General features: G+C 27.4%; 1 long non-coding RNA gene across 1 annotated transcript in view; it reads left to right on the forward strand.

Annotated features, from left to right (window-relative positions):
• The first annotated feature begins 454 nt into the window (after positions 1–454).
• Positions 455–25,982, forward strand: part of LOC122855356 — a 31,290-nt gene continuing 5,762 nt past the window's right edge. Inside the window, exons 1-3 of the long non-coding RNA XR_006374062.1 lie at positions 455–641; positions 1,454–1,753; positions 15,809–15,982. This is a non-coding gene — a long non-coding RNA (uncharacterized LOC122855356). The remainder of the gene's footprint in view (positions 642–1,453; positions 1,754–15,808; positions 15,983–25,982) is intronic.

Consider the following 25,982-nt stretch of genomic DNA (forward strand, 5'->3'; position numbering starts at 1 on the left):
TGAAACAATTAGTTCCATGTTTTTCCATGTAAAAACAGCTGATTTGAAAAGAAAATGAAATCATTGGGCCCAAATTTGAAGTAGAGATAGCTTTCAATTTTAACAAAATGATCATGCAAATCATTTTGGGGTATTTTTTTTTCTGCACGGGTTTAAAAATGACTTGGCATACAATTTAGGAGTAGAGTGTTTTGAATGTGCACAGTACAGATTACAATTTACAACGATATAAAGTGGGGAACGAAATGAAGGCAAGAGTGGGCCCTTGAGCACATCAAAAGTAGGGGGGGATAAGACAGGTGATGCTGGGCCTTAGGCACACGAGGAGCCAAGCATCTCTCCACTGTCTTTATTTATTATTTCTTTTTATATAATTTTCTCTCTTTATTTATATATATATTTTTTATATTCACTTTCTTGTTTTTTTTTTTTTTAACATCACGAGCGCCACGATTTGAAGATGTTTCTACCAAGAGACGACGGAGGCATTTTAACACACGGCATTCCTGTTGTCGGGACCTTCAGGGATGCTTCAGTTCAGCTGGCAACGTGGCTCACTCTTTCATAAGACCCTAAAAAACACCATCAATCCTTAACTCTGCAACGAATTAAATGAAAAAAATAAATAAATAAAATTGGAGGTAAAACAAATCTTGAGCAAATATCGATTTCAAGCCTGCAGTATTTTAAAAAATGATCAAGTTACTAATGATGCTTTGATGTTGTTGTTGATGTCGTTATATTTTTTTTTTTTTTTTCTTCAAATGATCACCTGAATTAGCTTGGTTTATATTACAGAGGCGCCATAAAATTCATACAACAAATTTTATTTATTTATTTATTTTTTTATACATCAATATTTTTTCTTTTAAATTTTTTTTTTCAAGATCATTTGTATTGTGCTCAATTGAGTTAAAAATACATGAGGACTAGAAAGTCGAAGGACGTTAAATTGTGTAGGTGGATGGTTGACTTTTACAGGGCATAAGCTCATTTTGACCCACCTATTGCTACAAGTTACACACACACGAACACAAACAAGCATAAACATTTACAAATAATATATTATATTTATTATTATTATTTTGCCACATAAAAAAAAAATCATGTGTGGGCGATGATGGTTAAGATCAGCAAACACAATGTTTGAAAAAACATTTTTTACATGCACATGTAAATTTATGTGGTACCACAAAATTACACTTACATATTATATTGAGCATATAAATAAGCTGAATGCATGATATAAGTATTTGGGATAAGTATTTCATTTGACAGGTGAAATATAATTCATTAAAATTATAACTGTATTTGATAGTGCTAGATCATGATTTAGTTTTTTTTTTTTTCTTCAACATAATATTTATGTTATATATTTTTCAACTAATAGATTTGAAGAGAAATTGTTTTTTGGCATAATAATAACAACAACGAAATGATATTGATGTTACAGGGAGGTATGAGTTTTTGAAAGCTGGTTTAAATGATAGAGGGACCTCATTCGAGGGACTTAGGGCCCCAGAAACGAACGGGGGGAATTCGATCATATCCAAGAGTAGTTGGAAATGAAAAAAATAAAATAAATAAAAAGGTTCGTTCACCGATCCAAACTGGCAATGGAACGCAGAAGCGACAGATCGCCTGTCTTCGTCATTCTCTTATTTTCTTCGAAAGGTAGACCCACTACAGTTTGGAATTTCAAACCTTTCCAATGCCAAAACCATCAACAAAATGAAAAATAAAATAAAACAAGGTATCTATAATAATAATCCAAAACATATATATTATTATATAAATAATTAAAATTCGAAAAAAAAAAAAAATAATAGATAATTGACATAAAATTATAAATAAAGACACTTGAATAAATGAAATTCAATAGTTGATTAAAAAACAATTTACAAGATTAGTAATCTAATTCCAATAGCCATATGAATGAGTGAATTAGTCTGAATGTTGAAACTTGTGGCAAATGTATATGTGTTTGGTGTGATTGTGAGACGACTCACTTGGCACGAGATCAATTACTCAATCGTCTATTGAATAATGATACACAATGGATATACACTGCGGGTTCTTGGATGCTGACTTTGCGTATACATATATAAATACACACAATCAAACACAAATGATCAATATATATATTATGCTCAAGTATATTTGAAGAAGTTAAAAAATAATAATATATTATAAATGTTTGTATTTTTGTATTAGACCTGTTGCCTTATTTGCCACACATTTGATTTTTTATTTTTATTTCTTCTCCTTATTCGCACTGTGTTGACTTGTTTGTTCACTTGCATTAAAAGTTGCCTTTCATTCATAGGGATCAAGGTGAATGGCATCATTGCATGCACAGCTTGTAACATTCATAAGAGTATTTGCATTATTTTAAACTATATCATTACTATTATATTATAAATAATCATTTTTAGCAGTATTAACTTTTTTTTTTTTGCTCAAATTCTGAGTGTTTTGTTTTTCTTATTCGTCGTTTAAATAAAAGTTGGGAAATAAAAACAAACAAACTTAAAAATCGTGCATTAATTTTTTTTTTTTTTTTTTGCCAGTAACGAAGAAGAATTCTTTAATGAACCGGTTGCAGACGAAACTACCAGGTCATGCCATGACTTTTTTTCTTATAATCATCTTAAAATCTAAATCCGATCACATCGAGAAATCGACACACGGCGCTTACTTGCTGGATTCGCCAAGAAACAAAAATTAAAAAAAAAAAAAACCAGTTCGTACCTTTTCTCAAAAGAGTTTGATATAGTTTACGATAATATATGAATTATTTGAAGTTTAGCTTGTTGAAAAATAGTATTCTGCACTACCTACTATGAAAAATCAATTTTTTAATTTTATGTTATATATTTTTCACTTCGTTGTTACCTATGGAGTATTGAAAATAGGGCCCAAAACATCTGCCCCATTTAGTACCGAAAAAAAGGGAAAAAATCAATATTTCTCAATTCTGGGTCTCAGCTTACCTTACCGATCTTCATCCCGCCAAATAAATAAAAAATCTATGTCATCTTGAGCACTGCAAAAATAGATGTCGCCATAAAAGTTTTTTTTTAATTTTATATTTTTATAATCCACGTAAATTATAATAATATAAAAAAACAAAAAAATGATAAATAAGTCTGTATATTTTTGTCTAGATTTCTTATCAATTAATTGAGGTCAAGGACATGAAGAACATTCAAGTGCACATTTAAAGTATAATATCTCTGTGAATAAATGTACAAAAATCTTCTATATCATGCAACTGAAAAACTTGACCCAGTCTTTTTGAGATATACACCTTGCTCAAACTACATGATGATTGTGAAAAAAAAAATTATAATAAAAAAAAGACAATGAAAAATAATATGTTTATAAAAAAATAAAACACAAATAAAATGAACAAATGACCAAGACCGCTGTAAAGACAGTGCAGAGCGATTGTAAGACTAACTCAGATTACCAAAAGATAACTTTTAGTTGAGGCTTCTTTTGACCGCCCATCATTCATCATGAATGCGGGTTCTCTTTTTGAAAATTTTCAAGGATATTTTTACTCATGTACTCTAGCCAAAAAGTCTGCACAAGTTTTGCTAATTTTTTCTAAAAATTATATTTGAATTTATAAAAATGAATTTAAATCATTTAAATAAATAAATATAATGTGATTTTTTTTTTTCTTAAATTAATTGAATGAAATATATTTGTTGATGTTTTTAAATAATAGAGGTCAAACGACTCAATTAACATGGATCACTGAGGTTAATTTAAAAGAAGAACAAGAAAGTGATAAAGCTGCTGTTCAAGATGATGATAATGATGATGAAGAAAAAGAGGAGTAAAAATTTGATCATGATGAGGGGAAATAAAAAAGAAAAAAAAATAATGTAATGATGCAAGAATTTATTCAGGTTCATCTGGCATAACTGCCGCAATGAATTTCCGGTATTTTTATATTTGAAATGAAAAAAAAAAAAATCATGATCCCTTCTTCCTCTTAACAATCAAGACGCAAAGAAGAAGAAGAAGAAGAAAAAAATGGTTTAAATGAAATGAAGAGCAAACCAACGAATGAATGAAACACAATTATTATAGAGGTATATGCATGTTGATGATATTCCCCACTACCCTGGATCCGGCCAATTACCTTCAATATTGTGATGGGGATTAACGTCACAGCTCGACCCGGGATTTGCATTATATTTGCATAATTTTTCGTTGCAACTATGCGTTTTGTAATATTTTTTTTTTCTCGTGATGTCTGTGTTCTACAAAAGTGTATGCGTGTATGTGACGTCATCTTGAAATGTTAAGATATATGCTTCTTTTTTTTTTTTGGCGGAAATCAACTACTGCAGCTACTGGTCTTTCGATTTATTGGTTTTTTTTTTCCTATATTGTTTATAAATTTATTTTTGCAAACAAATTCTTGGTATTAATTGAATTTCTTCTTCTTGGTTTTTTATATGAAAATTCTATAATGGATTTCTTTCAAAACCAACAAACAAACTTCAATGTGCAAGTGTGTTTCTGTAACTTCTTTTTTACCTTTTTCAAACAAACTTCTTCTTCATCATCTTCTTCTTCTTCGTATTTTTATTTTTTTATTTCATTTTTTTTTTCTCCAAAGTCAAGACGCGAGTTGGGTTATTTGCAGGTCGCACAACTGGTTTTTTTTTTTAAATAAAAAAAACTTACATCGCCCCAACAATGATGACTGCACACTCCATTCTTTTCGGTTACTTTTTCACTGTTCTTTATAATCGCTGAAAAAGTTCTTATTCGTAGGGAGAAATATTCTTAGCCCATTTTTAGACTCTTTAATTTCATCTTGTTCAAAAAAATAAAATTTAGCAAAAACGTATAAATATATTTAAGACGAAGAACGAAAGAATTGACTGTGTGATTTGTTGTCGTATTATTTTTTGTCTGTTAAATATATATTTTTTTTTCATAAAACAATATATATTGGAGAAAAAAAAAAACAAAAGTTTTTAGATACCAAAAAGACACCTAGAGGAATTTACGAAACGAGATCCTGGCACCCATGAAAGTCGTTTTTGGATCAACAAAATAAGAGACATGGAAAAGATCGTTTGTCTTCACCTCTCATTCCACTTGATTTTACTGAAACGGCGGTACTGAAAAATAGTTCAAAGAAACTAACATCAACAAACCTCATGAATTCGTCAAGAATACCTAGAATTCAACCTCAAAAGATTCGCCAAAAAAAAAAAAAACAATATCATATAAAAACTTTTTTATCTTCTTTCATTCTAGACATTTCATTTTTTTTTTTTTTTTTTACCATTCAAAAGCTCTTGGTATGAGCTTTTAATTAGAAAAATTATGTGCAATAAAAAATTCTTTCTTTTTTTTTATTATTTCATAATCATATATATTTTTTTTTTTATGAAAATTGACACACGTGGTTTAAGCACGTGCCTACAAAGAGAGATTCATTGGTACATATAAATATAAAAATAAGCGAGGGCGTGTAGTTTGTTAACCGGAAATGTTCTATATATGAGTTTTATATCTTTGAGTTGTACTTTGGGTTTTCCTGCCAAAGTGCGGGAGTCTGAATTAGTGGTCTATTCAATTATTGTAATTTACTTCTCAAACACAAACAGCCGGTAGACACAAAACTTAAACCCTCTTGATTATATTACATGTATATGTGCGTGTAAATATGTCTGTATTTGTATAATAATATATACATACATCTGCAATTTCTATGTATGTGCATTATACATACAAACGTAATATTTTATTTGTGTATTAAAATATAAATTAAACTTGTTCACTTGATGATTTGTGCTAGTAGTTTTACAGTCATCACTTGTATATTGTGTATGTTTGTAATGGTGTGTATTGTACCAAGTACATGTGGCCATGGAAAATATAATACGAAGGGCACGTGTTTACACTGAACAACCACCACAATTTACTACCACATGTTTAATAGAGGTGATGAGACAAATGAACGTCAATGAATAGACCCTCATTTTCACAGAAATAATTTGATTAGTTTCTTTTTTTTTTCTTATAAATTTTAACTAATTATGGCTCTGAAAAGTGATCATAATTATGCTATATTAAATTATAAATCAAATATTCATAATATAACACAAAGATTTTTGTTAATTACCTACTCATTTTTGTTGTTAAATACAATTGATGAAGAGCAAAATGAAAAAAAAAAAATTGTCAACGACGACAGATACTTGATTCTATTTCCCCACGATCTGTCGATTGTCAATAATTCTTTTTTTATTTTTCAATAGATTTATTTTCATTCGACAACCCTTATGTGTGCCAGATTCTTTTTAGAAAATTTTTTTTTTAAATATATCTTGGGGTCTCTGACACCGATCTAACAGGTACAGCAGGTAGAAGAAGGTCAAAGTCCCTTAAATATGCACTTCGCAAGTTCACGCACACCCTTACACATTTATTTATTTATTTTTTTTTTTTTTCATATGTAACACATTGCATATCAACCCCCTTCTTTTTATCAAGAAATTTGTTTCTTTTCTTTTTTCAAATGCAACATTATTCAACTAAATTCAGCAACTGAATTTGAATATGAAAAATGAAACATGTAATAATGAAAGAAAAATAAAATAAAACGACCAAAATTTATATATTTTTTCCTCCCATTTTTTCACCTTTTAATACGATAAATATATATAGTTATAAACATTCGGCATCAGAGTGTCGACTTAATGTATATTTCTTTTATTATGCAATATTATTATGCATATACCTGACCTGCAGCTTGGCAAACCGTTTAGGAAAATAATATTCACCAGTTGTTATTTAAACGAGGCACCCCACACACACACACCTATATCAACTAAGTAAAAATAAAAAGAAATCATTTGTATATATAAAAGAAGATGCATAGTTTACAATGTGCATATAAATAAAAAAAAATATGGAAATAAGAAATTGAAAAAAAAAAAACGGCTAAAAGAGGCTGAGCCACAGTATACGCCTGGCTTTTTCGTAAGTTTATATATGCATATATTGATCATTCACTTCGATTTACCCCAACCCACCCTTTTTCTCATGCTTACGATTAAATTCAATGTTGAATGAATCAAAAGGTATTTCCCGTGTGTCGCGTGACGAACAAGGTGGATGCCCATCAGGCGGTTGCGCGTCTTTTTATTTTTCTTTTTCATATTATAATTTTTTTTTTTTTTTATTTTTATATATACATAGGTGGATACATTTGAGATGGAAGCAACGACTTTTTTTGCCGAGAGCGCCGTCAAAGAGATCCTTGGATATTATATTTTACTTCTGATGTTGTATACATATATCCAAGACGCGACCAAGGTTTTATATATACGCACAAACCTTTTGGGGTGGTACTTTTATCATATAAATTTTTTTTTTTTCATTTTTTTACAACAACCGGAAGAGTGAGGAGAGAGTTTGCAGTAGCAGACTGAGAGGCATTATTCTTACATACTGATCGATACCTTGGATAAAACAGTGAGGATCGGGTGTGCATATTTTATATAAGCAGACCCGCGGGAGTTCAACATGAGTTTGTTGACGATCAGGATATATGCACCACGTAAAATTGAAAAACAAAAAAAAAGCCAATAAATTAAAATTCAAAGTAAATAATAAATTTTTCTATTCTTTTTTTTTTTTTATTTAATAGTTAGTATTACTATATTTGGTTAACTATTTTAAATAATTATTTTTATATTTATTTTATAAATCATTGAGTAAATGTTGTGTTTCTTAAATTAATATTGATTCAATTTTTTTACTTTTTTTTTTGGAGCAAATTTAGAGTTACGCGACATTTTTTTTGTTAAATTTTATTTATTTATTTGTAAGGTTGATATTGAAGTAACTCTGCGGGTTCTAACTTTAAACGTACATACGCGTTTTATGCTTCTTTGAGCTACTATCTTGAACAATTTATTAGATAGACCAAGATAATCGTAAATGCTAATAAAACAACCTACCGTGTATACATTTATTTCTGTATATTTTTTTTGATTTTTATTTTTTCTAATTTTTACTGTCTATTTCTTCAGTAAAGCCAGACAATAAAAAAAAAAAAAAATTGACGGCTGTTATTGGAGAAATGTGATAAAATGGAATTAAAAATTTAAAAAAACAAAAAATAATAATAAAAAAAAAGGCAATAAAATTGTAAACGTGACCTTCTTGTTTCCGTGTCTTGGCAGTTTCGAATGTTCTGCAGGAGGAAATCGCTTGTTGATATATCTTTGGCTATATCAGACCAAGTGATCCGTGTGTGGGATCAATACTGCGGAAGACACATATAATGTCGATAATACTTTCATGGATAAATATAGTTAAATTTATATAGTTTTTATCAAAATATGTGACTATGAAGAGGAGACATTTTACCGTAATCCCACCCAAAATCAATGGATTCAAGTTTAACACCAAGAGGTCAAGGAACTTTGACCGCAGATTTAGTTTAAATGTGAAAGTATCATATACACCAAGAGACACTGGTTTAGTGTCTAGCTTTTTTTTTTATTTTTTTGAAAATTCAATTTACACGAGTCACACACTCGTCTTCATCTTGATCACAAATATATTTTTATTTTTATTTTTTTTGCATTTAATATCCTTGAGAAATACGTTAAATTATTTTATAAAAATATAATTGACGTAAATGGAAACTCGTTGAATTAGGGCATTGCTGGTTTTTTTTTTTCAAAATAAATAAAATAAAAAAACATGTGACAATGAGTCTCTCGAGAATTTCCAAAATTTTTAAAAATAAAATAATTATAATACACCTGTTATTTAAAAAAAAAATTCATGGGAATTTTATCAACACTTTTGCAACTCTTACTCGTGAAAAAACTGAAAAAAAAAAAAACATATATAAGTCATTTTATGTTGAAACAATTAACCAAAGTATTTAAACTCAATTGAAAATTGATTTTTTTCTGTAAAACAATTAACTTTCTAATTATATGTATATTTTTTTTTTGTAATTTGAATAATTATTTAGAGAGCATATAGTGAGCATCAACAACTTGACCTTCTATCTCAGTAGCAGGTTCATGCTGGATTAGCATAATCATCATGAGGCATGCAGCCCCCAATGAATTATTTATTTTTCCCAAAGAAGTGCGAAAAAAAAAATAGATATATAAATAAACCAAGACAAAAAAAGGTTCAAAAAAAAATAAATATATATAAAAAATTATACAGGAAGATGAAAAAAAAAAAAAAAACAAGAAATATGAATAAATAGAAAAAGATAAAGAGGCTCATGAAGAATAGCATGGTAAAGAGTGAGATAAAAAAAGAGGCTAAAGTCAAAGAAACAAACAAGTGTACCTGGGCATTATGGAGGCGCGTGGTCCTTGCCCCCGTGCTTTAAATATCTTTGTATATGTATATTAGTCTGTCTGTCTAAAAAAAAAAAATATACATATATTTGTATATCGTGGTGGTGGCTTTTTGGCGTGCGCCAAACATCATGGACACAATTTACATATTAGGCCCAGTATATGCAGGACTCACATTAAGTTATCCCCAAAGTAGCCATTCCTGTCCCGCAGTGCATTGCATTAATTTAATTTTTTTTTTTTTATTCAAAGCATCCACAATTATACATATATTCAACTATCTGTTTTAAAATACATAGAGCTTTATTCAATGGGGTAAGCAAGTAACTCTCTTGGACTTGATACTTAAAAAATTATACAGCCAATTATGACACCCAGCATATCATCAAAAATAAAAAAAAAAAACTTGGCACGTGGTGAAATCAGCATTACTCATAAATAATTTCACCATTTTAACATTTTTAATTTTTATCTATATATAAACATCTGATGATTTAATATAGTCTTTTAAATTCCATAACAATTTTTTGCTATTTAAATTAAATATATATTTTTTTAAAAAAACTTCCAAAACATCTTTACCTTATTGAAGACTGACAATTAAATGGACCACGTCTCTTACTCTCTTTAAAAAAAAAAACATCAGCTGACAGTTTAAATCCGTTAAAATCCAACTGATCATCCTCATTATAAATTCAACAACCGTCAATTTTAAAACCGATCGAATGAAAGAGAACCAAAAAATAAAAATCAAAGAGATATTGAAAAATGGTACATCAGTTATATACGTTATAGGACATTATCTATTTAAAAACCTTGGGAATAATATCGTTGTAATAAAAATCAGTTGTAAAATCATTTGAATTACGAAAGGTTAGCCCCCCCCCGCCCATCATCATCAATGTGAAAAAAATAAAATATATATCTACCGAGTGTATATATATTTTGTTGATAGGCAAAACAGGGACCCAAATAACCCAAAAAACTTTAATAATAATTTTAACGATAAAAATTTTCCCACAGTTCTTCGCTGGTGGTTGTGGATGATGCCAATATGCACCATCAGACCACCTTGCCGCATATACAAATATCGTCCAAATACGATAAAGAAAATAATAATAATTTTTAGTCCTTTTTTTTTCATTATAATAAATATCCGATGATCGGAACACAGGGGTGTTTGAATAGGAAGAGCCAGGTAATGGCATGCACATTTGAATATACCTGCGTATGTATATTTATTTTTTTATTTTATGGGTATTGGAATTTTTCCATCTATGGACAACGTATGGTTGCATATATTTAAATATATATATTCTTCATAAGAGGGATGGTTATTTCACCCCCTGTGGAAACCCTTAGTTACAATCGGTGTGTTGTAACCCTTTTTTTTTTTTTTATTTTTATTCTCGGTGAATCTGGAACAATAAGGGAGAGAATATACGAAAGGGTAGGGGGTGCAAGGACACCAAGGATATATAGTATAAGATAAAAAGAGAAGGTAAAAATTTAAGAACCCTGTGCAGATGAACCCTTTGGCTATATTTGTCCGACACGTTAAGAGACCATACAGGGTTATATATAGCTGGACCCTTTTGCCCATCATCATCATTATCATCATCAGGTAAATGTAATTTTGCATAGCATCTACATACTCTTTATATTCATTTTTTATTCTTTTTCTCCGTCTCTTTTTTTTTTTTTTACCACGGTCGATGATGTTGTTTAAAGGTCCAGGTAAGATACAACCGGTGTCATCCTCATGGGAAAGTGTATGCAAACCATTGTGACCCTCAATGAAGGTGTTCAATCTCATCCCCCCTTTCACTCCACTGTTACCCCCTTTGACACTGTATCCACACAACCACCACCACCATCATCATCGTCGTCGTCGTTGTCATTGAACTATCCTTGATTTTTTTTTTTTTAATTTTTTTTTTCCTCCTTGGGGGATGAAAGATCACACCCATGAGATAGATGCCTTCTTCTTTTTATTTTTTATGCATATAGATAGGTAACCCTTTGAGCCAATACTACACACATCATTTTTTTTTTTTTTTTTAAATCATGTGACGATACTCTCGTACGATGGGACCAACACAGGATACGGATCATCTCAAAATATTACGATGAATGTATTTTTTTTTATTTATTCTTCTTCATCCACAATCGTTTTTTATGTCACGTATAACCCTGGTGACTGGTGCATATATTTGTAAAAAAATTAAAATATCCAAAAAGTTATTGAAGCGCCATAGGATTCTCTCAGGAACTAAAAGATATATATAACTTATTGTTACGCAAATTATTCAACCAACCGCCACTATATATGAAAAAACTATAGACATATAGGCACGGGCTCCGAGTTGTTTTTTTTTTTTAAATACAACCGCCGATATGTAATTTTTTTTTTTGTATTCATTATTATGCTGAGAGATGAGTCTCTACATCTCATCTTGAATATTGAAAATAAACGTTGGTTACATTTAAAAAAAATGACGGTTAAAAATTGAAAAAAAACGGTATTGCTGATTTTTTTTTTAACGTGCAAAAAAATAAATAATTTAATCGTTGCTGTTATGATTAGTTTTAATTTTTTTTTGTCGAATGATTTTAAGATTTTTGAGTGGTTTTTAATATTGCGTAATTAATGATCAGTGAAAGGTTAATATGATAAAATTTGTTCGTAAATAATTGATGAATTAAATGATGAAAGAATTGAATAAAAAAATTAAAAAAATACATATCTTGTGTTTTATAATGTGGCAAATATAAACACGCTTTTTTTTGCATGGCTAATTATCATCTGTACGATTATATGTATGAGCAACTTGTATATATATATGCGTGGCGCCTCGTAAAATTTAAATAAATTCACTCATCTCATTTTCATTTTTATTAGTCGGCTTGGCGCCACTTGGAAAAGACAAAAAAAATAATATTTTTATTTTTTCTTCTTTTATAAATGTAAAAATTATATTTAATATATATTTAATGAATTTTAAATATTATGAATCATTTTTTTTTTTTGCTTTTTGTCAATTAATTATTTGATCATTTTTTTTTTTTTTATTTACTCTTTTTAATTTAAATATTTATTGTTATTATGTGTTAATTTATGTGTTTTATTATAATACAAAATTTATTCTTGAATAACAGTGACCCAATGAACTTGTTTTCCCTTGCATAATATTAATTTTTTGATGGTAAACATGACCAGTGATTTTTGATGTCCTGGTGCCCATCAACTTAATATACACGCGGCATTAAAATTACCATTGATTGTAATGCACATACCCCTAGACATAATTTTTTTTTTAAACCAGAAAAAAAAGGTGGCGTGCCAAGTGTTTCCTCTCTCTATATATCCACTTGCACTTTATCATGTCACGTGCCATAATTTTTTAAAATTATACCACATGCCGAATGTCAAAATTTTTTATAATTATTTTTTTTTCTTTATTTAATATTTATTGTTGGTTTATTATAATTTAAATAAATTGTGGTTTAGCTTGTTAACCACGCACTTGATTAGAGTCTTTGAAATTTTTGCAATATCTTCTTTGCGTGTAGATAAAATTTCAATCCGTGAAATTTTAGTTTTTTTCATATATATTTTGTAAAATTCTTGGGTGTTATTTTCTCAATTTGTGAACAACATGGGCAGGTGCTCAAGGGGATTTTGTATGGCGTCGTATAGGTAGGTCAGCTAGGCTTTTTATATTTATTATTTTTTTATTTTTTGCATGTATGGGTCAGCGATCATCGTCTGCTAGCCTCAGGCCCAAAAGCCGCTGTATTTTTTAATTTTTTTTTTAAACTAAAAGAAAAAAAAGAGGCCTGGATGGCATTTGTATTTTTTTTATTTTTATTTTTTTTGTATCAGCAACTCTTGTATATGGCTTTTTTTTAATTTTTTCATTTCGATATGATATTCGGGGACCGTGTAAAGACCCATTATTTTCGCATTACCAAAACTATTAATTCTCTTCAATCAAATGTATTTATTTTAAAATGAGAAATTTAGAAGAAAAAAAAAATGATATAATGTTAATTAAATGAAATTTTGCGGTTGAATCAGAGAGTTGAAAGATGATAAAATATTTAATCGATTTATCCACCTGGTAGACGAAGGATAACATGTTATATTTTGACGCACTATTATCTATAAATTACTTGTCACGTTAAAAATTATTTAAACTTAATTTTCTCTATTAAATATTTTATTTATTGATATGTCTTGTTGGTTTATTTATTTAATAATAATAACGATTGTAAATTGTCAATAAAATGGAGAATTTAACAGTGCGTGAAACCTTCGAGTTAATAATCGAAAGTAAAAAGCACATTCTTGACATAATTTTCAATATTTTTTATTAAATATATATTGATATTTCTAAACCTAAATCAATTTATATCTATTTTTTCATCAAAAAAATTACAAGAATAAACACCTAGCAATGTTGAACAATAAAAATATTCTATGCAAAATTTTTTTTTTACAATAAAAACAAATTTGAAAGAGTGTTTTGACAAAATAACAAATAAAAAAAATCATCGCTCATGTTGGTAAGAATATTTGTTCAAGTTTTTATCTCAAAGTTTATAATGTTTTGCTAAAATGAATAATTTGCGAAACACACAATCGTCTTACATTTCAACTTTGCTTGTCCAAAAAATTAACCAAAATTAACACTTGTAAAGATAACAAAATATTTTTTTTTTTTTTTAATATTAAAACTAAACATAGATTTGTTAGTCAATGGCTGACAAGTAAGATAGAATGTAAAAAAAAATTAAATGGAAAAAATATAAATAAATAAAAACATTAAGTTAAAAAAAAAAAAAAAAAGAGTAAATATTGCATCAATAAATATTTCTGCTTCTGAAAGGATCCGCGTTGTTCATGTCCCCTTGAAAGTGACCTTCATCACATGTCCACATACAAGCATATATATTTTTTTTTTTATATTTTTCCATGCACAACTATCAAGTCTTAGATAAATAAAAAATAAAAAATTATTTCTCCATCAGCAGAATTTACACACTTGACATTCTCCAATTAACCTCATAAAAAAAAAAATAAAAAGAAAAAAAAAATGTAAATATTTCATTGATATTTTTTTTGATAAAAATATATATTTTTTTTTTGAAATAATTATTGGTTAAAAAATTGTCACATATTTTTTCAAAAACATGATCATTAAAAAATGATTATAATCATTGAGATAATGATGGTTACTTTTTTCTGATATTTGTAGCTTATTAGAAAGATATAAAAAAATAAAAAAATTTTGAGTCATAAAATTGAGAATGAAAAAGCCGAATTAATTCTCTGAAAAATAGGAAGTTATCGAGTCGATTTTGGGAATTTTTCTTATTTTTTATTTATATTTATTTATTATTTTTTATAATATTTTTATTATTTTTTCCATATCGTTGCGTTTGTGTCGAAGGTTTACGAATGAAAGTGTGTGTGTTGGTTGATTTTATGGCAGACCGGTTGACATGACTCGACTGCTAAAAATAAAAATGCCTAGAATGAGAGAGGCACGATATAACTGCGCGCGAAAAATCTCTGATTTTATGTTAATTATCCAGTCATTTAGAACCACACACCTTTCAATTTATCCATGTTATTTCATCCAACTATTTATTCTCTTTTTTTCACTTCTTCACATCAAGACCAAACCGCTAAAAATGTTTTTTTTTTCATCTCTTTTCTCACTCTTTGATACAAAATTTATGGGAATTTTTGTTTTTATTTTTTAATTGAAATTCCATAGACTCAAAAAATTTCAATGATCATCATAACACGACAGAGCTCTTAATATTATTTATTTTTTTATTTTCATTTTAACTCAACCGGTTATTATTCCATTATTATCTAATATACTTAGCAATGAAAAAGCCATTATTTTACAGTTTCAAATGAGCTAAACTGCCATATTATTATATTTTTTGCTTAAGAAAAATTATCAAACAAAAAAAAAAAGCATTTAAAGAAAAATTTATGATAAAAAAACTTCATGACAAAATTAATAAACCAAAAAAAAAATAAATAAAAGTAACAACTTGTAATTTTAAAACAAAAAAAAATAAATCAATAAATGAAAATGAAAAAAAAAAAATATAATATGAAAAATACCACGTCTATATATTCTGCAAGTGATATATAATATTTATTTTTTTTGTATTAAATAAAAATAAAAAAAATTGAAAATTTGTTATGAAAAATAATTTTTTTTTTATTATAATTAAATTGCAAACATCTTGAAAGCTATTAAGTTAATTACAACGCGTTCATACACCGTGTAATATGCACTCATAAATCAGCGTGTGTGGGCAAAAAAAAAATAAAATAATAAATATAAATAAACAAAATTAATAAAAATAAAATCGATGAAATAAAAACATATATAATTGCAAAGGTGCATCTTGTGTCCGGTTGAAATGACAAAGGTCGAGTTCAATACAGCACCGATTTGGCCACTGTGCTTCTGTTTGGCTGAAAGTTGCTCATACACGAGGACAAACTGTGGTAAAGGGACTGGACCCAAAATCCCCACCCCATCCATATTTTCTTGTACTTGGGACCGTCTTTGGTAAGCAAAAAAAATGACTCAACTTATTTTTATTCTTGTCTCTTTCATGTATTCATTCTTTTTATTTTTTTTCATGTAGTAATTTTTATATATTTTTTTTTTTCTTTTACAAACATTTATTCTTCTTTGTAGCATAATATTTTTGAATTTATTTTAACCTAATGTAGTATATCTTTTAAACTTGCCTAACAATTTACAAATTTTTTTATTTTATAATTTACTCAAAGCATATTGTAAAAATAAAATTCAAAAATTCATTTCATCACAGTGTCAATCAAATTTAAATTCAACGATTTTTTATTAATCTACACATATCACTGTCAAAATAAAAAAAATATATATTCAATTGCTCTTTTACCAAATCAATATACAAATGTTAATTTTAATAAAATATTTTTATTTCATCATCATCATCCCTTGTTGCATGTATATTATTATTTTACATAGCTAAAATTTTCACACATATTAAATTGTTTGGAAAATTATACATCTATTGCATAAAATTGTTGCGGTGTATTAGAAAAAATTAAAGAAAAAAAAAAAAAATCATAATAAATAAAATAAAAAAATAACACGTATGGAAAAAATTGAATTGGGCATGTGTGGTCCCTTCTTCTTCACTCGGGGGTACCCCATCAGGTAACCACCCGGGTCCATACACAGCAGATGAAGAAGAAAAAAAATATTAAAAAAAGAATAAGAAAATATATATATATATATATAAGAGAAGTGAGTCTCACGGCTGGTTAATAATATGCAAGCAAAATTTTATTTCAAGCTTATAGACATTTTTTTTTCATGCCCCATGGGTGTGTTATTGTAACGTCTGAAGGTGAGAGAGACACTCAGGCATATGCAAAAGAGTATATTGAAATTGTTTATATATATATTGTATATATTCAACTATTTTTTGGACTAACTGTTTTGTGTTATATAACCACGCGTTTGTGGATGTTAAAGCTGGGTTATGATTTTGTAAATTTTTACCTTTCAATTTTGCATTAAAATACCTGGATGATTGGAAGACTTTTGAAAATTTAAAAGCTATAGATTACGTTGACTGTAAAAGAGGAAACAATGTTACTATATGGACCATAGCAGATGTGGTTAAATTATTATTCCCAGGTGAAATATACAAATTTACATTTCAAAATATTTGTTTAGTTTATCAATTTTGGTGTATCTTTTCATCATCAACATATACGTTAAATAAATTTTATTCGATTTTTATTTTTGCAGATTTTACCTCATTCCAATAGCTACAAAAATCAACTATTTCTTTTATTCTATTTTACAATTACATCTTGTTTAAACTAAATTAATTAAAAACATATTTTTTCAATATTGAATTTTTGTAATTATTGTAAATTAATTATTAATTATTGCAAAAATATAATAAATCAATCAGATGGAACATTGAAGATATTTTAGTTGTAAAGATTGCTATCAAAAATTGAAAATTGAAAGGGTGTCTGAAGAGGTGATACAGCATGAAGGCGGATTCAACTCTGCCGAATTGCTCCAAGTTTCAATTTTTTTTATTTTTTTATTTTCAGCTAGCCCCTTGGTTCTATTCGGACACCCACTTTGAGATCGGCAATATTTGATAAGCAGTTCTCCACCATGGATAATGCTTTTCAAAGTTAAAAAGAAAAGAAAACGACTTTTTTTTATTTTATATATAATAAAGTTTTAACTTGAAAAGTTTGTGAAAAATTAATTTATTTTTTTTTCTTCTCATTTGATGAGTAATTTCAATTTTGTTAAAATTATATATGATAGATTATGATGTTGGAGGGTAAGAGGGGGTTGTTATTGTCTAAAAATTTTCACCCAGTCAGTTAAAAATGATTAAGTATATTAGTGAGGGTGCAAAAGTCAATGGATATATGAATTTTCAAGCATACAACAGTTAAGTGCACCACTGCGGATCATAACAGTTTGTCTTGGATTATTTCAAATCACAATTGTTTGGCAACAGTTGCGGTTTATGAAATTAAATTGGCTTCAACAACCGAAACGATATGTTTAATTTTCTCCCTTATATTTCATCTTCATAATATAGATTATATTTTTTCCTTTTCTACCATCAATAATACCTTTTCTCTCAAGATTTTTATTTATATTATATTAATATTTTCATTTAATATTTTTAAATATATTTCCAATAAATTATCTGTATCAATTTTAAATATAATATTAATTATCTTGTAAATTTTTTATTTTTAAATCTCAAGGGAAACGAGTCAAACACTTGTTTTTATTTCTCCCTTTTAATATATATAAAACTGCAGTCACGTGTTAAATAATATAAAATCTTGCTTAGCCATTTAGTTGCAGCAAATTTTTATCTCTTCTTTGTGAACCCCCTTTTTATTTTTGAACCCCCACTACTTGCCAATTAAATTAAATGATCCAAAATCCCCTCAATTATACTGAGCAACATAAGTACCCATTCGTAAAAATTTTATGATATAAATTTATTTTTAATTTACCACTATGAACATGCATAAACTATTATTTGACAAAATTAATTTTTTCATTAAAAACGAATTTATCTACTAATATAACATTAGGCTTCAATAATTAATTTGAAAATTTTGATAAAGAAAAATCGATTTATTTATCAACTATTTTCAATTTAATTTTATATCTTTTTTTTTTTGGAAAATTTGATTTTTCAAGTTTCGATAAAGTTGCGTTATTTATTTATTCATTTTTTTTTTCGGCAATGCGTATATTTCTTGAGCATTCTCACGGGGGTTGGTATGCGCACGTGTTAGATAGAGGGGTTTTTCACTATATATATAGGTGATCCCAAGGGAACTACGTAGCATTTTGCATAAATCGCGAGACACCCCTTCACAACGTGAAACTCGAGAAAAGAAAGAGAAAAATATATTTTGAAATAGGCTTGAACACACGTATGCAAACTCGTGAACATATAAAAAAAAAAAAATATATATGTATTTTATTTTAAACGATAAAATCCTGTTGGTATCTGTATATATATTTTTTTCTTATTATCATTTTTTACATTTATTGTATTTAGAATGAATAAAAAAAAAATATTACAACCTGGCTTTATCAAATTAAGATTAAAATATTTATCTGTACATTTCCGTGTACATCTTAAAGAATAAAAAAATATTAAATATATATTAACGAATGATTAATTATGTTGGGTAATTTCTTAAGCAAAATTATCATGTCATATAGTCAATTAAAAATGATTAATATGTATTAAAAAAAATATAGGAAGTGAGAATTGACATTGTATTGATCAATATCTTCATTCTGGACTTGAATATACGTAGTCTTTGACTCTGACCTATTTGCAGTTTTATTTTATTTTTTTTTTATTTTAAAAAAAACATATTCATAACAAAATAAATATGATAATAATAATAATAAAGTATATATATATATATAAATGAAAATTATAAGAAAAAAAAATATAAAAAACGACTTATGCAAGCTTCAATGGTCATAAGTTGGAATTAAAGTTGCCCAATAATTTTAATCAAAATAAATATATATAAAAGAGTAAAAAAAAAAAAGTATTTTTATATTTATTATTATTTAAGGAACATTATTATTATTGTTATTTTTTTTTTATTTTTTCGATTGATTCTTATTTATTGTAACAAGACAAGGTGGGAATTGAGAGCGTGTTATTTTTGTTTTTTTTTTTTTTTCGTTTTTTTAAAGGAAAAATTTTCAAAAGAGTATGAAATTGTCAAAGGCAAGAAGGGGGTTGTTTAAACTTGCAATTTTATGAGCATTCCAACACTGTGCAATAATGTCGTCCTTGTCTCGCCCCATAAATGCCCACATGCATCCACGTAAACAAGCCGAATACAATAATATATATATGTTTTTTATTTCTCATCTATTTATATTCACAATTTACGTCGATTCCATTGGTCTCCAGAACGAGTCAAATATTATCTTTCTGATTCGAAAAAAATCTTTTTTTTTTTAATTCTTGAATTTATATATTGATATTTATTCAATTTTTGAATTGAAAGAATAAAAATTCGCAAAATTTTTATGTTCGATATTTATTATAATAATTTGATAAATTCACGCGAATAAAAAAAAATTATTTCGTATCAGAAATATATAATGACCGGAAAGGTATTGGATATTCTGGAATATTTACTTCCTTTCTATTATGTTTTCCTAAAAATTTAGAGAATTCTTGGGACAATTTTTTCTTTTAAATGAATATTTGCATGAACAACATATAATATAGAAAGAGGTATTTTTATTTTCAAAGTTTACTTCCTTTATTTTATAGTTCCTTGATAATGTCGAGAATTCTTTTTTTTTCTAAAAAAAAGGGTATGTGTATTAGGAACACAGAATAAACAAGGAGGTATTTTTATTTTTCGAGTTTACCTCTTTTATTTTATAGTTTCTTGATAAAATCGAAAATTCTTCGGACAAATTTTTTTAAAAAATGAATATTTGTATTAGGGACATAGAATGAGCAAGGAGGTATTTCTATTTTCCAAGTTTACCTCTTAAAATTTCATAATTCCTTGATAAAATCGGAAATTCTTCGGGCAGATTTTTGAAAACAATAAATATTTGTATTAGGAACATAGAATGAGCAAGGAGGTATTTTTATTTTTCAAGTTAACCTCTTTTATTTTATAATTACTTGATAAATTTAAAAAATTTTCGGACAGATTTTCTTGAAAATTGAATATTTGTATCAGGAACATAGAATAAGCAAGGAGGTATTTTATGTACTTTCTAGTTCACCTCTTATGTTACCTGCTCTCCTGATATTTTGAAATTAAATTTTATTTATTAAAAATCATCAAGAAAAAAAATAGTGGCGAGTCTAATTTTTTAACAGGATCATAGAATAAGCAAAGAGGTATTTTATGTAATTTCTAGTTCACCTCTTATGTTACCTGTTCTCCTGATATTTCAAAAATAAATTTTATTTATCAAGAATCAATTAAAAAAAAAATAGTGGCGAGTCTAATTTTTTAACAGGATCATAGAATGAGCAAAGAGGTATTTTATGTAATTTCTAGTTCACCTTTTATATTACCTGTTCTCCTGATATTTCAAAAATAAATTTTATTTATCAAAAATCAATTAGAAAAAAAATAGTGGCGAGTCTAATTTTTTAACAGGATCATAGAAGGAGCAAAGAGGTATTTCATGTAATTTCTAGTTCACCTCTTATGTTACCTGTTCTCCTGATATTTCAAAAATAATCTTTATTTATCAAGAATCAATTAGAAAAAAAAAAGTGGCGAGTCTAATTTTTTAACAGGATCATAGAATGAGCAAAGAGGTATTTCATGTAATTTCTAGTTCACCTCCTATGTTACCTGCTCTCCTGATATTTTTAAAATAAATTTTATTTATCAAGAATCAATAAGAAAAAAAATAGTGGCGAGCCTAATTTTTTAACAGGAACATAGAATAAGCAAAGAGGTATTTTATATAATTTCTAGTTCACCTCTTATGTTACCTGCTCTCCTGATATTTCAAAAATAAATTTTATTTATCAAGAATCAATTAAAAAAAAAATAGTGGCGAGTCTAATTTTTTAACAGGATCATAGAATAAGCGAAGAGGTAATTTATGTAATTTCTAGTTCATCTCTTATGTTACCTGCTTTCCTGATATTTTAAAAATAAATTTTATTTATTAAAAATCAATAAGAAAAAAAATAGTGGCGAGTCTAATTTTTTAACAGGATCATAGAATGAGCAAATAGGTATTTTATCATAGTACATAGTATCTACACCTCTTATGTTACCTGATCTCCTGATATTTCAAAAATAAATTTTATTTATCAAGAATCAATTGGAAAAAAATTAGTGGCGAGTCTAATTTTTTAACAGGATCATAGAAGGAGCAAAGAGGTATTTCATGTAATTTCTAGTTCACCTCTTATGTTACCTGTTCTCCTGATATTTCAAAAATAAATTTTATTTATTAAAAATCAATCAGAAAAAAATTAGTGGCGAGTCTAATTTTTTAACAGGATCATAGAAGGAGCAAAGAGGTATTTCATGTAATTTCTAGTTCACCTCTTATGTTACCTGCTCTCCTGATATTTCAAAAATAAATTTTATTTATTAAAAATCAATAAGAAAAAAAATAGTGGCGAGTCTAATTTTTTAACAGGATCATAGAATGAGCAAAGAGGTATTTTATGTAATTTGTAGTTCACCTCTTATGTTACCTGCTCTCCTGATATTTCAAAAATAAATTTTATTTATCAAGAATCAATTAGAAAAAAATTAGTGGCGAGTCTAATTTTTTAACAGGATCATAGAATGAGCGAAGAGGTATTTTATGTAATTTCTAGTTCACCTCTTATGTTACCTGCTCTCCTGATATTTCAAAAATAAATTTTATTTATCAAGAATCAATTAGAAAAAAATTAGTGGCGAGTCTAATTTTTTAACAGGATCATAGAAGGAGCAAAGAGGTATTTCATGTAATTTCTAGTTCACCTCTTATGTTACCTGCTCTCCTGATATTTCAAAAATAAATTTTATTTATTAGAAAACAATAAGAAAAAAAATAGTGGCGAGTCGAATTTTTTAACAGGATCATAGAATGAGCAAAGAGGTATTTCATGTAATTTTTAGTTCACCTCTTATGTTACCTGCTCTCTTGATATTTTAAAAATAAAGTTTATTTATTAAAAATCAATCAGAAAAAAAATAGTGGCGAGTCTAATTTTTTAACAGGATCATAGAATGAGCAAAGAGGTATTTTATGTAATTTGTAGTTCACCTCTTATGTTACCTGATCTCCTGATATTTCAAAAATAAATTTTATTTATCAAGAATCAATTGGAAAAAAATTAGTGGCGAGTCTAATTTTTTAACAGGATCATAGAAGGAGCAAAGAGGTATTTCATGTAATTTCTAGTTCACCTCTTATGTTACCTGCTCTCCTGATATTTCAAAAATAAATTTTATTTATTAAAAATCAATTAGAAAAAATTAATTAGCGAGATCCTATTTTTGTGGGATCATAGAATGAACAAAGAGGTAATTCATTTAATTTACTACAAGTTTCACCTCTTATGTTATCTGCTCTCTGATGGCACCAAAATAAATTTTATTATTTATTAAAATCAATTAGAAAAAAATAGTGGCGAGTCTAATTTTTCAACAGGGGCTTTTGAATGAGCAAAGGGTATTTTTATGTAATTTTTAGTTCTTTTTAACTCTTATGTTACCTGCTCTCCCGATATTTTCAAAAATAAATTTTATTTATCAAAAATCAATTAGAAAAAAATTAGTGGCGAGTCTAATTTTTTAACAGGATCATAGAATGAGCAAAGAGGTATTTTATGTAATTTGTAGTTCACCTCTTATGTTACCTGATCTCCTGATATTTCAAAAATAAATTTTACTTGTCAAGAATCAATTGGAAAAAAATTAGTGGCGAGTCTAATTTTTTAACATTAGGTGATCAATTAGAAGGAGGAGCAAAGAGGTATTTCATGTAATTTCTAGTTCACCTCTTATGTTACCTGCTCTCCTGATATTTCAAAAATAAATTTTATTTATTAAAAATCAATCAGAAAAAAATTAGTGGCGAGTCTAATTTTTTAACAGGATCATAGAATGAGCAAAGAGGTAATTCATTTAATTTCTAGTTCACCTCTTATGTTATCTGCTCTCCTGATATTTTAAAAATAAATTTTATTTATTAAAAATCAATCAGAAAAAAAATAGTGGCGAGTCTAATTTTTTAACAGGATCATAGAATGAGCAAAGAGGTATTTTATGTAATTTCTAGTTCACCTCTTATGTTACCTGCTCTCCTGATATTTCAAAAATAAATTTTATTTATCAAGAATCAATTAAAAAAAAATTAGTGGCGAGTCTAATTTTTTAACAGGATCATAGAAGGAGCAAAGAGGTATTTTATGTAATTTCTAGTTCACCTCCTATGTTACCTGCTCTCCTGATATTTTTAAAATAAATTTTATTTATCAAGAATCAATTAGAAAAAAAAAAGTGCTTGAAAGTCTAATTACAACAGGATCATAGAATGAGCAAAGAGGTATTTTATGTAATTTCTAGTTCACCTCTTATGTTACCTGCTCTCCTGATATTTCAAAAATAAATTTTATTTATTAAAAATCAATAAGAAAAAAAATAGTGGCGAGTCTAATTTTTTAACAGGATCATAGAATGAGCAAAGAGGTATTTTATGTAATTTCTAGTTCACCTCTTATGTTACCTGCTCTCCTGATATTTCAAAAATAAATTTTATTTATCAAGAATCAATTAGAAAAAAATTAGTGGCGAGTCTAATTTTTTAACAGGATCATAGAAGGAGCAAAGAGGTATTTCATGTAATTTCTAGTTCACCTCTTATGTTACCTGCTCTCCTGATATTTCAAAAATAAATTTTATTTATTAAAAATCAATTAGAAAAAAATTAGTGGCGAGTCTAATTTTTTAACAGGATCATAGAAGGAGCAAAGAGGTATTTCATGTAATTTCTAGTTCACCTCTTATGTTACCTGCTCTCCTGATATTTCAAAAATAAATTTTATTTATTAGAAAACAATAAGAAAAAAAATAGTGGCGAGTCGAATTTTTTAACAGGATCATAAAATAGGCAAAGAGTATTTCTTGTAATTTCTAGTTCACCTCTTCTGTTACCTGCTCTTCTGATATTTCAAAAAATAAATTTTATTTATTAAAAATCAATCAGAAAAAATAGTGGCGAGTCTAATTTTTTAACAGGATCATAGAATAAGCAAAGAGGTATTTTATGTAATTTCTAGTTCACCTCTTATGTTACCTGTTCTCCTGATATTTCAAAAATAAATTTTATTTATTAAAAATCAATTAGAAAAAAATTAGTGGCGAGTCTAATTTTTTAACAGGATCATAGAATGAGCAAAGAGGTATTTCATCTAATTTCTAGTTCACCTCTCATGTTACCTGCTCTCCTGATATTTCAAAAATAAATTTTATTTATCAAGAATCAATTAGGAAAAAATTAGTGGCGAGTCTAATTTTTTAACAGGATCATAGAATGAGCAAAGAGGTATTTTATGTAATTTCTAGTTCACCTCCTCGGTTACCTGCTTTCCTGATATTTCAAAAATAAATTTTATTTATTAAAAATCAATTAGAAAAAAAATAGTGGCGAGTCTAATTTTTTAACAGGATCATAGAATGAGCAAAGAGGTATTTTATCTACTTCCTAGTTCACCTCTTATGTTACCTGCTCTCCTGATATTTCAAAAATAAATTTTATTTATTAAAAATCAATCAGAAAAAAAATAGTCGCGAGTCTAATTTTTTAACAGGATCATAGAATGAGCAAAGAGGTATTTTATGTAATTTCTAGTTCACCTCCTCGGTTACCTGCTTTCCTGATATTTAAAAAATAAATTTTATTTATTAAAAATCAATTAGAAAAAAATTAGTGGCGAGTCTAATTTTTTAACAGGATCATAGAATGAGCAAAGAGGTATTTCATCTAATTTCTAGTTCACCTCTCATGTTACCTGCTCTCCTGATATTTCAAAAATAAATTTTATTTATCAAGAATCAATTAGGAAAAAATTAGTGGCGAGTCTAATTTTTTAACAGGATCATAGAATGAGCAAAGAGGTATTTTATGTAATTTCTAGTTCACCTCCTCGGTTACCTGCTTTCCTGATATTTCAAAAATAAATTTTATTTATTAAAAATCAATTAGAAAAAAAATAGTGGCGAGTCTAATTTTTTAACAGGATCATAGAATGAGCAAAGAGGTATTTTATCTACTTCCTAGTTCACCTCTTATGTTACCTGCTCTCCTGATATTTCAAAAATAAATTTTATTTATTAAAAATCAATTAGAAAAAAATTAGTGGCGAGTCTAATTTTTTAACAGGATCATAGAAGGAGCAAAGAGGTCTTTCATGTAATTTCTAGTTCACCTCCTCGGTTACCTGCTTTCCTGATATTTCAAAAATAAATTTTATTTATTAAAA

The sequence above is a fragment of the Aphidius gifuensis genome, linkage group LG4, assembly GCF_014905175.1.
Source record: "Aphidius gifuensis isolate YNYX2018 linkage group LG4, ASM1490517v1, whole genome shotgun sequence".
Classification (NCBI taxonomy): Eukaryota; Metazoa; Arthropoda; class Insecta; order Hymenoptera; family Braconidae; genus Aphidius; species Aphidius gifuensis.